Genomic DNA, 16,829 nt, shown 5'->3' with positions numbered 1-16,829 from the left:
TGTTGATCTCCACCAAAATATCCCTAAGTTTCTTTTCAAGGCTGAGGATCTCCAGCCTATGAAGCTGCTGTTTATGTAGAAAATATTTCTGAAAAAAAAGGAAACACCCTTGTTGCCCTTTTGAGGACCTTTTAAATCCTAATACACCCCAGAGACCATTTTATAAGTAGAGCTGGGACTGCTGTTCCTTGTAAGCATCGCTTTACATATATCTACATTGCATTTCATCTATCATTTTATTGCCCAGCCACTCAGTCTTTGAAATACTTCACAGTCTGCCCTTGTCCTACAGGTCTGAATAACTTTGTGCCATCAGCATATTTTCTTATTTTACTGCCTACTTTCTTTTCCAGGTAATTTTTTGACATTTTTCTCTGGGGCAGTGCTGGTTTAACCAGCTGGTACCTGCTGCACACCCTCAGCACAGCTGGAATAGCTGTCCATGACCTGGGCTGAGGTGACACAGTACCTGGATCAGGAACATGACCTGCAGGCATTCATGCTGGACTATTTTTAAATGGAAAGGCAGGAATATGGCAGCTTATTCTTCCACTTCCCCAACGCTGAGGTGAATGAACAATCTTAGCCTATTTAAAGCATTTCCCTATTTCAAATATCAACTTTAAATGCAACACTCAACACATACATTTTCATGGCCACTGTACATAGTGTTCCAGATGATGAATAATACAAAACATAGGGAAAAGAAGAACAGGTAAATGTATCCTACTTGGATTAATCACTATCAGAAGAGACTCCAGTAAAAAAAAAAAGAAAAAATTGTAGGCCACTAACCAAACTCTGTAGAAATGTTAACCAAGAAATCTCATTAGGAAGAGGATAAAAGAGATGTGGATTAAAATTTGTATGGTTGGAGCATATCTCTAAACATTGGGCATCCTAATGTAGACAGCAAAGCTCTCTTAATTTCAATCTCTCTTCAGCCAACAAAGATGGGTATTTTTAGGAAACAATTCACAAAGTACCTTTCACATACCTACATTAGAAAGAATTTCAATTACTGTATTGATTATATCACCACTAACTATAAAGAATTTGGGGAAATTAGTTCAGAAGTAGACATCTTCTGCTGTTTTGGACCCCACCTTCAGACTGTCCACCTTGTTCACGTCTAGAAATAGTTAAATAATGTAAAAGATGGTAGCCCATTCATTGGAATTAAAGTTTAAACACCTTGGTTTAAACCTTTGGACAATTTCTCAGGATGACTCCCCAGGTCATCTCACTCATCCTCGGTCAGCCAAGACAGACATCATTAATGATATGTGCAATTTTTCTTCACTTATCACACTTGTCCTCTGCTCAGAATTTCTAGCATGAGCAATAAGTTAAAAAAAAAAATCTACTTTCAAATGGCTACAGCAATCTCAGTGGTAGCTGGTTTATCCACAACCATTTGAGCAGTATTTCAAAACAGTGATCAAAATCGGTTAGTAACAGAGAAAAAAATATAGGTTGTTTTCTTTGGGCTTTTTTTCATTTCCTTCCCTTGATCAAAAACAATAAGTAAAAGATTTAGAAATTTATGAACTACTGAAAACAAAGGTCCAGGATAGAAAACATTATACAAAATTAATTATAGTGATCATTGTTGCCATGATTGTGATTTACAGCACATTCCTCTGCTTGTAGTAAGAAAGACATAAAACAGAATATGGAATTAGTTGGAGAGAAAACTTTTTCTCTGTGTTTTCCTGAGTGCCAGATTTCTAAAAATTCCCTGGCTGTGATGAGTTTCCTCCTGCATTGCAATCACCTTGTGGGTAGCTTTATTTCCAAATGTGAAAGGCATTAGATAGTGTGGCCAAATACAAGGTTAGCTGCCCTTCCTTAAGGCAAGCAAAAGAAGCAGAATGGGATGCTGAAAAGTGGGATAACCTTAAAGCTGTGGGACATCTGGTTGGCTTGTACAAGATGGAATCAAGCAGCTGCTAAAGTGTCATAGGAATGCTCCACAGAGGCACACAGGAATTATCATTCCAGATCAAACTAATGGTACCAGTACCAGATGCTTCAGAGGAAGACATAAAACTTCCATAATAGGCAATTATGCAACAGCATGTTCAGAAGGGAAGTTTCTCCTTTAATTCTCAGCCATTTAGTGCATGATTTATATCCTGAAGAATGTGGATTGATTTATGTCCTGGAGAAACCACAGTTACCCTAATAATTCATAAAATGGCTAATCCTTTTTATCCTTTTTTTTTTTTTTTAATATCAACAAGCTTTTTCTACGTGTTGTAGCTGTGTATTATTAGGAAACAAATATTAAGAAATACTGAAACCAACTGAAACTCAAGGAAGAATGTAGAGGGAAAATGCAATGATGTAAATTAGAATATGGTCAAAATGCCAGAAATAATCCTAAAAAAAAATATAATACACATGTTTTCTCTTTAACCACTTGACAGCAATAAGAATGGTGGATGTACACCTAACAAAGCACAGGTTGGAGCATTCAGGTGTGAGGCTGTGGGAAGCCTCACACTGCCAGTTCCCTGGATGAGGCCGTCTTCCTTCCTTTCCCTTCCCTGTGTCTGAGCTGCCAAGAACCCTGCCAAAAGAGAGGAGAAGCACCAACAGCCCCATTGCCTTAGCCACTAAACATACACTAGACTCTGTGACTCTGTGATTAAAATGCACCTTAAGTCTCATTCTCCTCACAGGTTGTATACTCTCATCACATGGCACACATTCTGGTATTATCTTTGGGCAGCTTTAGTCCAAATTGTGACCAGGCCATTGAGCTGCTTCTAAGGGCTGTTAAATGAAAGACCAAGGCAGTAGAGTTGTGTTACTGAGACAGCTTCTCTGAGGAGAGCATTAAGCACCCATTGGTCAGGGCTGCTGCAGTAGACTGAGCAATTTCTTTTTCTCTCTGAGCGTGAGCATGTATTTTAAACTATTTATGTTAAGAAAATGCATGCCAGGATCTGAATGTTTGCTAGGGGTATGACATGACAGGCACACATGCTACAGCTGCGTACATCCTGCTGCTGCCAGAGACTGTATTTCATTCGGAACTACTTTAAAAAAGTAGTTTAAGTTTTATGGCAGCCCACAAAGTGCACCAGCGTATAAACACATTCTCATCTGAAAGAGGAGACTTGGTCCATGCTACCACTGTTGAGTCAGTACAAAATAGTGAAGATATAAATGGGAAATATCCATTTAAACATAAGCAGACTGAATAGCTAAGTCACCCAAGTATTTCTTAGATGTGAGGAACCACTGTGCTAATCTAACTCAGTCTTTCTAAAAGACATCCTGTTCTGAGCTACAGATTTCCAGAGACAGAGTTTTGCTGTGATCCTTGTTAAATTGTTCCAGAGGTTAATCATCCTCTTCATAAAACTAATGCCTCTAAATTGGAATTTTTCCAGCTTCAGCATCCATCTACCACATTTTGTTATGTCTTTGTCTGTTGAACTGAAGAACCCCTAATTATCAAATGTATTTTCTCCATGGAGATATTTATAAACTGTGATTATGTCATCTGTTAACCTTTCCTTTGATAAACTAAACAGATTGAACTCATTGAATTTGTAATCCTTGTTTTCTTGTCCTCTAACCATTCTTGTACTTCTCCTCCAGATTGTTCACCTCCCCTCCCAAGTTTGCAGGCAACTACATAAGATGGTGAATCCCAGAACTGAAAATATTAATGCTGTCACATTAATAATAACCATTCAAAATACAAAGATATAACAGCCCAACTTCTCCTCAGTAGTCCAAGCATCACAAAACCATATTTGTTCAGTTAACATTCCCTGTTTATATTTGGAGACCTAACAGTTAGTCAGTTCTAATAAACTCAATGTGTTCTGTGTTGATTTTTAGTCATTAGAGTTTCTTAAAGAAATGCTTGCTGGGTACTCAGATGAATGCCTGACATAAATCCATATATATTATATCAATGTTATTTACCTTTATTAACCCAGCTTGTAATCCCACCAGAGAGAGACATCTGGCTGGTTTGACAAGAACTATTTTCATAAACTCATGTTGATTGACATTTAATATATTATGCTCTATTGGAAGTTGCAGTATCCCAAATGTTATCATTTCATAAGGAATTATTCTATCAGCTGTTGAAAGATGAGGTTCCATCCCTGTGGAAATTCTGTTGGTCATTTTGTATTAACTTGATTCTAACTTATATTAAACCTCTCTCAGCCTTTTGTCATATAATGCAACCACCCCTGCAAAGGAGCTGCCTCCCATAAGTGCAAAGAGTGGGATAAGAGTGCCAACACTTCACAGCAAATTAAACTAAGCAGGTAGTCATATTTGAGCCTTAGGCTTCCAGAAAATCAATCTTCTCATGCAAGAAAAACTCATTGATCCACAGCCTATGCAACTGTGTTTGTTTTAAAAATACATTAAATAAATTATGATAACATAGGTCTGTATATAAAAGGATGCATTAAACCCAAAACACTTGGATATCCACAAAGTCTATGTCCCAATGCTAATACTTTACTAGTAGATATGGAAAATTTCCACCATTTATTATAAAACACTTTACTCCCAAAACTTCGAACGGGCAGCGGAAATGATAATCAATATTGAGGAGCTGGACTGCAATGGACAGAAGTGTAGTAACATGAAATGTAGTCAAAATACCCAAAGTTCAGATTGAATGGGTTTGGACAAGAATGGGTAGTGGATTCTAGGGTAAAACTTCAACCTTAAAATCAAATTCAAAAGAAATTGATGCAAAATTACTATATAGGTTTTCCTGGCATTCTGCAATCCTAAGATTAGGTCAATAAGACCACTGCACTTTAGATCACTGTATCCTCTAGTCTTTAATTTATGCTATGTATAAATTATTTATACATATTTATTGCTATGTAGTATGTACTATTACTATGAACTATACTTTATTACTATGTAGCCAAAGCAATGGTTTTGTAAGTAATGGATAATCCTGTAAGAAGTTCTGCCTAAAACAACATGGTCTGCTTAACTGAAGTGTTTTAAGAAATGACAATAAAAACATGAATTCCACACCCTTTCTCCTTGATCCCCAGGTTTGGGCACACATTTCTCCCATTGCTGTGCTGATTTCTCTCCAAAAACTAGGCAAAGAGCTGTTTCTATAATAGGTTCCTTTAAAAATCACCTAGAGAAGGAAATGCTATTATTCCTCACCCCTATTTTGCAGAACTTCCAGGGGCTGGAGCAGTCATCTAGAGACTAGCATTCTGAGTTCAACTCCCTTCTCTGTCTAATTAATTTAAACCCTGTTATTCTAACTACCTAAGGCACTAAATTCGTTGAAAAGGGCTTTAGAGGTTTCTGAAGTGTTGTTTTTGTTCCCTCATACTGGAGTTCTTCCATTTTATGTGACCCATTTAAACAACTAAATGAAAAAAAGCAATCTGACTCTAAATCCCAGGGTTTAAATTGCTCACAGGAATGTGCAAATAGTAAAACATTATAATAAATAGAAGAGTTCCCTAGATCAACCTCTTTTACTTGGTACTTGCTTTCTGTCTTTCTCAGTGAATGTTTAAGTTGCTCATATAAAGCAGAGGAGCTTGGGGATGGGAGAATGAGGATGTCCACTCCTTCCCCTCAGGTTAGAGGTGAAGACACATTCCAGGAGATGAAGGCTCAAATCCAGCTGACCTAGGGAGAAGCTGAACTTCTCTCCTGGATTGGTGTCCTGATGAAAAAAGTCATTAGCTGTATTTCTTTTTCCTGGTTTTATTATTCCTAGCAGCAGATCAGCTGCTAGGTTTACTCGAGAAGGCACTGATACTGATGGGAGAATCCATGTGAGTTATGGCAAGATTTAGCCAGGTCTTGAACTGTTTTGCAAGTCTGCCTAGAGTGGGAATTCAAGAGAACCAATGAGGTTTTATCTCACCAACTCTGAAATTGCTAACATGCAGCATGTTTAATATAAGTTGTCTAGGATTGCTCTGTAATACCCTGAAGAAATGTATTCTGTGAGAGAGCAAGTTATTACAGCTATCGTATAAACAACACCTTGCAAACATACCTGGTGTGCTCCAGTGACAATAGAAGGGGGATGAACAACACACTCAGATTAGATGCCTCATTTTTAATGGCTCTGTTAAGGCAAAATGAATCCTACTCTTGAAATCACAGATACACTTCAGGTTTAAGGAACAAGTACTGAAAGAGTTGTGGAGCTAATTTGTAGATCTAAGTACCTGCAATGACCAATCCCATTGAACACTCCTGGTTATGCTCCAATCTGTTGTGGCTGGACTGAAGCAAAATGAAATCTTGCTCTTTTTTTTTTTCTCAGAAATTCAAAATGTTCCCTTTAGAATTCACCTTGCAACTCCAGCAAGATGTATGAAGTGCAGCTCCTCTTTTCTGTCACACATGCCTTCCCTTTACTTTTCCCTTTGACCCTACCAGGATAATCCCAAGAAAATGTTCTTTTCAGGGCCTAACTCCACTCAGGAGCTGTGCTTATTTGTGCCAGATATAATGTACTTTACTAAGCTCCAATTCATTATCAATATCGTTGACCCAAAGCTGACCTGCAGGCATAAGATAAGGTCCAAAACTACCTGGCTAGAACCAATCAAAATTTCTTTGTATTGAAGATAGCCACGTATTAACTGAATTTTCTGAATCCTTGTGTTATCTCAGTGATCATCAGAAGTGTATCTGCTCTGACTGCTGGCCACTGACTGGTAAATTGATTCCTTTCCTGGCTTGCGACAAGTGACCACAGAAAGTGACTGCACAGATGAGAGATATCTGGAATGTCAATTCTCCAGATCTCCTACATTCTGAGAGAAACCAAGATTAATTTTTCTTTTTTCTGGGAGAAAGGGGAATAAAACTGAAATGAACATTTTTGATTTTGCTTAAATTTAATATTTATTTAATAAATTATTCTGACAAAGCATTCCCAAATAATGTCTACTTCTTTGGTTCAGGAAATTATTTTTCTTTTCTCTAAAATTTACACAGTGCAGCCAAGGTTGTCAAAAAGGTACAATCTGGAGCAAAAAAAGACTCATGCACATATTCCACTAGGTTGTAGAGGTGTGTTCTGAGATGGTAAAAAATATCTGGGTTGTCTACAGCAGCAATTATCATTGCTCTCAATAGTATCAGGATTGTCCACTAAGTACCATACACGCATGGCCAGAGCTCGGGATAAAGAGAAATAAATAGGCTGGGATCAGGAGCTGGAAAAGCTCAAAGATTCTGAGGAGACCCGCAGCAGCCTTCCTGTACATGAAAGGGGCTTAAAAGAAGGCTGGAGAAGGACTTTGTACACAGCCATGCCGACATAAAACAAGGAGTAATGGCTTTAAGCTGAAAGGGAATAGGTTTATATTAAATATTAGAAAGAAATTCTTCACTATGTGGGTGGTGAGAAACTTGAATATGTTGTCCAGAGAGTATGCGGACTCCCCATCCCTGGAATTGTTCAAGACCAGCCTGGATGGGACTGAGTAATCGGGTGCAGTGGAAGGTGTCTTTACCTGTGGTAGGGGGTGGAACTGGATGACATTTAAGGTCACTTTTGTGTTTCTAAGGATCCTTTCCAAGGCCTATAATGATACACATTAGATTGTTGCACCTGGATTAATGACATTAGCAAGTCTGACAGCTAAACCCAAATTGCCACGTAGCATAGACTTGACTGCAAATCACAGATTTCCTGAACCAAGCACTTTCAAGAACTTTCTCTGCAAATAATCCAGGAGCCTAGCTTGATCCCCATCAACATTACATTATGTTATAACTAAAAAATTAAAAATGCAGAGCTTCAAATTAAATGTACAATGAACTGAGTCAGCTGTCATTGTCTAATTCTGACAAAATCAGATAGAGCACATAGGAAATGCTTCATCTTTCACCCACTCCCTTCTTCAATTCCAAAGGAAAGTCACGTTTTCCCATATACAGAATAAAAGAAGGCGACTCATTTTCGAACTAAAACAAATATTTTCTTAAACTAACTCTTATTTTCCCAAATATTTTACAGGAGCAGACTTTACTGAAGAAGTTTAGTCAGCTGTGCAGATTGACTTTTGAAGTGTAAAATAAACCTTTACTTAACAGATGTCAAGAATATGGCTTTGTGAGATAATCACGGGTTTTGTAATAAGTTGGTGGTAGTTCTTTCTGTGTAGAATGAATGAAGTTTTGGTGCCAACTCTTTAAAAAATGACAACATGATTATTAACAATTGACTGGAATCAGAAAAGAAAAATTAACAACAAAACTGACTGTAGTTTTTTGTGTGTGTTTGGAAGGCACAAGTTGCTCACTAAATGGCTTGGAAATACAACTGTCTTTAATAGGTACACTATTCCTTCATTTGGGAGCAGCAATTGAACTGCAATCAAGTGCCCAGGAAGACAACCTTAGGCCTAGTCTTGAGACATCAGCCAAAGCTGACCTTTTCCTTAGGCCAGTCTTCCTCTACAGGACCTGGATATCCCGATTCTCTGCTAATTTGATGGGAGTTCCAAGACATAACTCATTACCCACCCAGTCAAAACCAGTCCAGCACCCCATCTGTCCCCAACTTCTATGTCTGGGGACAGAAGGGGGGATCTTCTCCACAAATTATGGCTTTTACCACCTTCCCAGGATACAGGGCTGCTCTGCTGTCAGCACAGAGAACAGCACGAGAAGGTCATTAACACGCACTCTAAATATTTCCCACCGAGACAACCCTTTGCTGTGCTAAACATCAGCGGTGAAGGCTTGGAAAAGTTGACGCACCTGAGATGAGCAGCACTAAATTTCCTTGCTGGCTGAACCCATTGGTATTTGGCACAGATTCCAGCAAACTTTCCCACCCTCCAAAAATATCCCTGTGGACTGTCATGGTGCCGCCTGGTTGGCTGCGATTGTTCTGCACTGCCAGACAGAGTACATAATCTCGAGCTGGAAACAGAAATGTGGGCTTATTGCAGGATTTGGAGAAAAGTTGAGGGACGCTTTTATCTCTGGTGGCCTGAGACTGAACTTGCTTGATGGCAATCAGGAGCTGCTCCAGGCAGACCTGAGAGTGGGAGTTTTCACGGAGGCTGGGTCCCCATTCGAAAGGAGTACTAACAAGGACATGTGTACTGGCTCTCTTCTCACTTGCTGGCCTTGTGCCTGAGAGCCAGACCTGCTTCTATATATATCAAAACTTTTGAAGTCCCTTGGGAACAGCGATCCTTTGCCAGTGAAACCATGTGTTGCTCATCCCCCTGTCAGTGCTGTATTGCCAGCTCCCAGCCCTGCCAGCTGACACACTGCTGAGGCCAGCAGTGGAGAGGGTGGCCAGCCGTCCCCACCTGCCTCTTGGGTCACCCAGGGACCAGCACTCCTCATCTCTCTCTTTTGCATTAGTGTCCTTCAGACAGGTCCTTCCAGTACTGCTGCTACTCCAGCTCACCTCTATTTTTGTCCATTTTTATTTGGGATCATCTTCTTCCTGCCAGCTCCTCACTGCTTTGAGAGGAAAATAATGTATTTTCTTTCCTCTCATCTTCTCCTTATTCCAATTTTCTCTTTCACAGATTCTATTTCCATACTTCAGGCTCCTAACTCTCTGCAGCCAGTTTTACAGCTCAACTGCACACATTACCTTTTCTTCTATCCCATCAATACACTCTTTACAGTCCTCTCCACTCTTGCCCCAGATTTCCCAGTCTATTTTACTCCTGGATATTCTGCACAGGAATGAGGAGGACAGAGATGAGGTAGAATTACCCAAAACCTTTGTACATTAGTACAAATGCCATTGTAGGTCTGAGGTTTGAGAGGCCAGGTTTAAAAAAAACAACCATGAATATACAGACCAAAGGTTATTTCAAAGCAACTCCTTTCCTCCCTCCCTGAGTTACTGTTTTTTGTTTCTGACAGAACCTAATAAGGAAAAACAAAATACTTTACTCTGTGGAGGGAATTAATGCAGCAGGCCTGCAGTGGCTCTTCTGGAGCCCTCCACATCTACAGTGAAAATCCATGTAAGTCCCCTGTAAACACACACCCTCAGCATTTCTGCTAAATGCGTGCTATTTACACAATAGCCCATTACAACAGCCCATCTGTCAACCCTCTTTCATGGCCACAGGTGGAAAATGAAAAATTCTTTTGAACTGAGCACTGAGGGTCTTTGGAGGAAAGCTTGTTTGCTGCTGTATAGCCAGGCCTCCCACGGAGCCAAGATCTGCAACCTTCTGGGGCTCCCAGCCGTGGCTGGCCTTTAGTCAAACAGTGCCCAGGGCAAGCCAGAATTTCATGCCTTTCCAAGACGCTAATTGATTGGGGATAAACATTAACCTAGAATTTCAGTTGTGCACTCTACTCCTAAGCATGCTGGGCAGCCAACCAGCTAACCCACGCCTCAGGCTAACCCTACTTCAAGGGTCTTTGTAGAAGACCCAGAAGGTCATGGAAGTTTCATTCATTTTATGGTACAGACAACTACAAAGCATCTAAACATTTTTATTTTTAAGAGCTTCCTTTCAATTCAGAAAATTATTGTGAAACTATGGAGAAGAGAAGCAGGGCATGTGCCAAGCTCCGGAGATAGACTCCCTGGTTTAGAGATCAGAGCAATGAAGCAGCACCTTAGCCCAGACTGAAAACTGAAATCAAGCAATTATTTAGATCACATATGCACTTACAGTGACAGATAATCTACCCGTTCCCTGAACTCTGAGAGACATCTTGCCCTTCCAAAAATGTCGTCACAGGTTCTCAGCAGATCTGGCAAAGAGTAAGTGCAGTTTAAATACCACTGGCCGCAGTCCAACTCGGAGTATATAAGCCCTGGGCTCTCACCCCATCCGACAGTGTGGGAATAAAGTTTCTAGGAGGCGGCTAGAAATCAAAGAAAGAATGACAGAGATTTCTGTGACACTCTAAAACTATTTGCTGAGAGCTGTCAGGTTGCTGGTCTCCCTGTTTTGTTTCCATAATGATTCAATTACTCAATTGAAAAAAGAAAAAACCCACATTGACAGACAGGATTAAAAAAAGTCAGAAGCAGGAGACTGTCTTTAAAGCCAGGTTGCACCTTGTCGTGGCCATATGGATTGTGGCCATATATATTGTATTATTTTTCCAATTATTTTTCTTTTTGCTGTTTCTCATTCTGCTCATAGAATCACAGAATGACTAAGGTTGAAAAAGACCTCCAAGATAACTGATTCCATATATTAAGCTAGCACCATCGTATTCACCAATAAACCATAACCCTGGGTGCCACACCCACATGCCTTCTCAGCACTTCCAAGGAGAGTCATCCCACCACTTCTCTGGGCAGTCTGTTCCAGTGCCTGACCAACCTTTCAAACAATACTTTTTTCCTAATATCCAACCTAATCTTCCCTGGCACAATTTGAGGTTGTTCTCTCTTGTCCTGTCACATATTACCTGGGAGAAGAGACCAAGTTCCCCTTTCACCTCTTTTCAGGTCACAGTAGAATCTCAGGTAGAATCATTTTGGGTAGGTGTAGAATCATCTAAAAGTTTGTTCATAATTCTGTATCATCCTTGCTCATACCTGTTTCTTTTTCATTTTTTTTTAATATGAAATTATTATTTCTGAGTCTTCTACCCCAATTTCATCCTGTTAGAACATGAAACCAGTCGCTTACTTTTACTTACTTACTTACGCTTAAGTTTACTTACTGAAAGTAAACTTTTGAACCTGAAGTATTTGAGTTAGCTTAAAATTAGGTAAAACCATCTGTACACCAAAGGTCCTCCTTGTGTTGAAAGAAGAAATAGGAAGAAAAGACATGGAGAAGGTGGTGCAGACATATTTCATTCTCTGCAGCATCACCAGCTGAGGACACCTCCACACCTGCCAGTGCAATACTACACCTTTGGCTGTTGCCCAAATCCACTGTAAGCAAAAGAACCCTGGTAGTGACATCCTAGCTCAGGTACTAGAGGCAGAAGAATTACATTTACTCAGAACAGGATCCTAATAAAATAACTCTGCCCCTTAGCATGGCTAATTATCAAAGACACAACATTACCCCGAAAGCAGATGAGAAAGCAGCTTAGGAATATCTATAGTCTACTGTGTGGTTCAATATAGATATGCCAAATTCAAGCTACTGTTCAGTACAATCCTTCCTGTGAATGCTACTCCCACAAATGTCAGTCAGAATCATATTTCTGAAAAAAAGCACCCAATGACAGCAACTGTGAAGTGTTTGGGAGTCTGCTGCCTTCCAACTTTTAAGTCTTTTATGTATTTAAGATGTATGGCTGTCAAAAATAGAAGTTTTTCCATTATTCTTCGTCCTTTCTATCCTTTATCTCACAACTAGACATATTTGTTCCTACTATATAGTTAAGTTTTCTGCCTGGGGTGCGTAAATACAAAATACTGGTTACAAAATACTAGGAAGGGTTACATTGACCATTAGACAACAGAAATTTGATGAAAATGTGCAATCCTATAATATTTTCACCAACCTAATTGCCCCATCATAGTCCCAAGTGGCTTGCCAATTGTCCATTTTGAACTCCAGGAGTGTTGAGATCTGAGCAGTTGGAGAGAAAATCTGCCCCAGTAATACCTTTTAGGGGAAATAACATCAGATTCATGTGCTTATACCATTGTGCTTCTTTTTTTTACTCTCTGTAACATCTTTCAGATTAATAGTTACAGCTCATGGAAAATACGTCCTGGCTATTCCATGTGATCTTGACTATGGATCATTCTAACTATACATATAATTTTGCCTGGGTGCTGGTCAGAGCAGGCTGATGAACTGCAGTACAGAATGCTGCAATTCTTTTATTTTGGGTCTGCCTGCCTTATTTGTAGCTGATGGCTAAATTTCTCTCTTTTACAATGGCTGAAATAGCCTTGAAATGGGAACTGCCTGTAATTGATGCAGTGATGTCTACCAGCATTTGCAGAATCTAGGTGACAAGCTCCAAACACTAGCCACATCTGGAGTAGAATGTCCAGTTCTGTTTACCCCTGTTCCAAAAAAGACACATTAAACTTGGTGCAGGCCAGGAAAATTGCTCCCAGTTTTGCATGGAGAATGGGTTTCATTTTAGAAGAGACTGAGAACAAGACAAAGTGAGAAGATGGAGATGGACTTAAGCTCTCCTTAGGGTACAATACTCAGATCACAGCACTCCACTTCCACACCACAGCTGGGTCAGATCTGTCCTATTCAGAGCATGGCAAGGGTGGTTTTATTTGTATTAACACACAGATGCACATGGCCCATTTAGCCTAAGAAAGCAAGGATGTGTTAATATCAGTGTTTGGATTCAGATTGATTTTGAAGCAGATCTCCTGATCTGATTCCTTCACCTCAAAATGGTTATAGAAGGCATCAGATGGATTCCTTTCAGATTAAATTAGTCTAGAACATGTGACAAAAGCTCATCTGGTGAGCTCCTGCCACTAATGGAAGCTCAGTGGGAGATTCCTCATGAGGCAAAGTGGTGGGGCAGGCACAGATCTCTTCTCTCTGATGACCAGTGACAGGACCCATGGGAATGGCATGAAGTTGTGTCAGGAGACCCCTTGCTGAGAGACCCCTTGCTGAGCCTTACTGCCCAGCAAGATTGTTCCAAAGACTCCTTGTTTAAAATTAGCTCAAGCATTTTCACAATATTCTAAGTTCCTATGAGTGATTGCCATGAAGAAATTAAAGAGAACCATTAAAATTATAAAGTTATGGATCATTTTTCTAGCCAGACCAAAAAAGGATAAGGAGTTTTAAAAAATATTTTAAATTTATGGAAAGGATTGCACAATATGACTGCTTGTGTTCATCAGGGGATGGAGAGGGCTTTGTAGATTTTATGAACTGATTCCCAGGGGGCCATATCCTTTGTGACTTGTCAAAAGGTACATCAGCTCTGGCACTTCTGTAACCACTGAAGTGCACACAGTCTAGCTGGTATCTATGCTCAGCAAGAAAATCAGTGTTAGAGCCTGGGCCTCTTAGCCATAACAAATCTTTACTTCTCCCAGGTACATGTCCTGGGCTGTTGCAAAAGAGAAGGACACCTGCTGCTGTGACAAGTACCTGTCAGAGACCCACTCAGAAGAAACATGCTCGTGAATTTCCTAAGGCTAAAGTGGCAGAAATTTGATTCTGGCCTTTCACTGTTTCCCTTAAAAACTTTGTTAGATTAAACTTACTATATAGGGAATTTTGATGAAAGAATCAAGGGCTCAGATGCGCCTGAACAGTCAGTTCCTCAGCAGCAATGGAAATATCTCTGAGGTATGCAGAAGACATGCGGTTTTGTGATTAGTGGGCAGGACAGAGAGGTCAGGAACTCTGGGCTTCTCATCTCTCTCACTGTCTTCCTCTGTGTCCTTGGAAATGTCACTTAAACTTCTGTGCCCCAGAACCCACATGTCTGAAATCGAGATCATGAAACCTATCTACTCATTATGATCTGATCATATTTGTAAAGTCACCTCACATCCTCAAATAGTAGGATTTCATGGGTCCTAAGAACCATTAGTGTGGGCTGAAAGATATGCAAAGTAAATAGCTAGAGTTGCACTATAGGAGTTATTTAAGGAAAGAGTGGGTGTAAGCCTAATATAAGTCATGTTCAAGAAACACACTTTCTTTGTTTCATTATTCATTTCCCTCTTGGCATTCAAAATATTTAGAAATGAATGATTTTTAACATTTGTGGTGTTTTTTTCTGTGACTGAGGATGCAGTAGTTCTTGAAAGTTGGACAAGTTTTAAAAAAACAAAGTAAAAATCCACCAACTTTGGAAATTTGAGTACAAATTAATTTATGGGGGACTTTTTTTATATTTACTTACTGGCTGTACTTGTGATGAAATTAAAATAACATGACAACTTGTTTTTCAAGAAATGAGGAACTCCAAAAAATATCAGTATGATTGTTACTTAATTCTGTACAGTTTTTAAAATAGTGTTTTTCAGAATGATCTTCTTAAAGTAAATGACGCTAAAGCATGTATCAAGAACAATCTTAGAGAATTACATCAAGCACCACGTGTTGGTTCTGCCTGCTGTGTCTGCCCATCTCTTTTAGTGCCACAGCTGTTTAGTGCTTGTTCATAATCAGAATGTCTCTCCAATTCCAACAAGAAGCACTGAATCAAGTATCATATTCAGAATTATCTTAAAAGTGTAGCAGCAGTCACCAAACGCTTTTCTCTGCTGCCTGGGTTTATTCTACGTGTATGAAGGTCAAAGGCTGGCTTGAGGTCAAATGGTGGTTGTTCAGGTCATGTCCAACCTGGAGTGGACATGGAATAAAGATCTGAGATTGAAATCAAGATGTAGCTGGTTCCAGGACTAGTATTTTGGGACAGGCCTGTAAAAAACTCCAGGTAAATTTTAGTATCATAGATATATGACCAGTACAAGCAGCGATATGAGGAGCATGTCCTCACTGGTCCTCACTGGTGTGGCCTCATCTTGACCACTCTATGCAGTTTTGAGCACCAAAATATAACAAAGATTTAAAGCTATTAGAGACCATTCAGAACAGGGCCACAAAGATGGTGAAGGGCCTTTAGGGGAAGCCACATGAGGAGCAGCTGAAGTCACCAAAACAGACCAAGACAGATGAGTGGCCCTCACCTGGACCCAGAGACACTGACCACAACACTCTGGCTGTGTCCATCCAACAATTCCTTGTCCACCAAATCATCCACCCTTCATGTCATTGTTTCTCCAATTTGGAGATAAGTATAAGTGTGGGACTGGGTTAAAAGCAATAGAGGTATTAAAAAGGCCTTATATTTTAACCTGAGTAGTTCTACTACTCTATGATTTCTCTGATCACGTTCATAAGAGTGTGCAGAAGAATGGTTTTGCCAGACCAACAGAAAGACCTGGGGAAGACAGTGATGAACAGCAGATTTAAAAGGATATTGGGACTCCTTAGTGACAGCACTCACCTGTGTCAGTGCAAAAATGCAGCCTATGTCTGCAGGAGCAGAAAAGCACTGTTTCTATGAATGTGTAGTTTAGGTGACTCGTATGACTACAAGATGCATCTTTCTATTTGTATTTTTATTGCATGGTTTGTAGCTACAGGGAAAATCAGCAATGAGGTCCTATTAATAGAAGGACTTGACACCAACTTTACAGTTTTAATGTGATTTTCATAAGGGCTTTACTTTTTTCTTGAAATGAAAGGAAAATAGACTTCTTTCACTTTTTTTTTTTTTAAATCAAAGGATGTCTCAGTTGTATTGGCCTGGTAGAAATCTCATAGGCAAGACAAAGTCAATTATGTGTCTCAGATGTCCTCATGAAAACTCAGCTAATTCTTTACAGCACCTGATTTTGATCCAGGAAACATGCTCCTTCTGGTTTGAATTCAACCCAAAGCTAAACCACAGGGAAAGCTGAGGTCCAGAACTTGGAATAAAATACCACTGAAAGGGCACAACTGCCATTGTTGAGGAATTTCTTCTACAAGTCACATTTGGTTACATCTCAGTAAAATGCTAGATCAAATGCCTGCCAGTTACCGTGCAAGTTAGATTTGAAACAATATTCTGGTTACTTTGAGGTAGGGTCAAACAAGGACAAGTTAGGGAAGATTGTGGAGGGCAGGCAAGGGTCACACACTGAGAGCAAACCCCACACTCAGTTCCCAAAATGCACACAGGCAAACAGACCCCTTTCAACTGCACAGCTCTCCCAGGAGAGTGCTCTGTTCTGGGAGCCAGGTGCTAGGCAGGCCCAGCTGGACAGACCAACCTTCCATCACCTCTGCTCAGGACAGAGGTGGGACCTGTGACTAGAAAGGTTGAATTTTGAGCCCTACACCACAGCATGTGGCTGACCGCTCACA

The sequence above is a fragment of the Onychostruthus taczanowskii genome, unplaced genomic scaffold (assembly GCF_017590055.1).
Source record: "Onychostruthus taczanowskii isolate IOZ18803 unplaced genomic scaffold, ASM1759005v1 scaffold3, whole genome shotgun sequence".
In the NCBI taxonomy this organism is placed as follows: Eukaryota; Metazoa; Chordata; class Aves; order Passeriformes; family Passeridae; genus Onychostruthus; species Onychostruthus taczanowskii.
Note: the sequence above shows the minus strand (reverse complement) of the source record.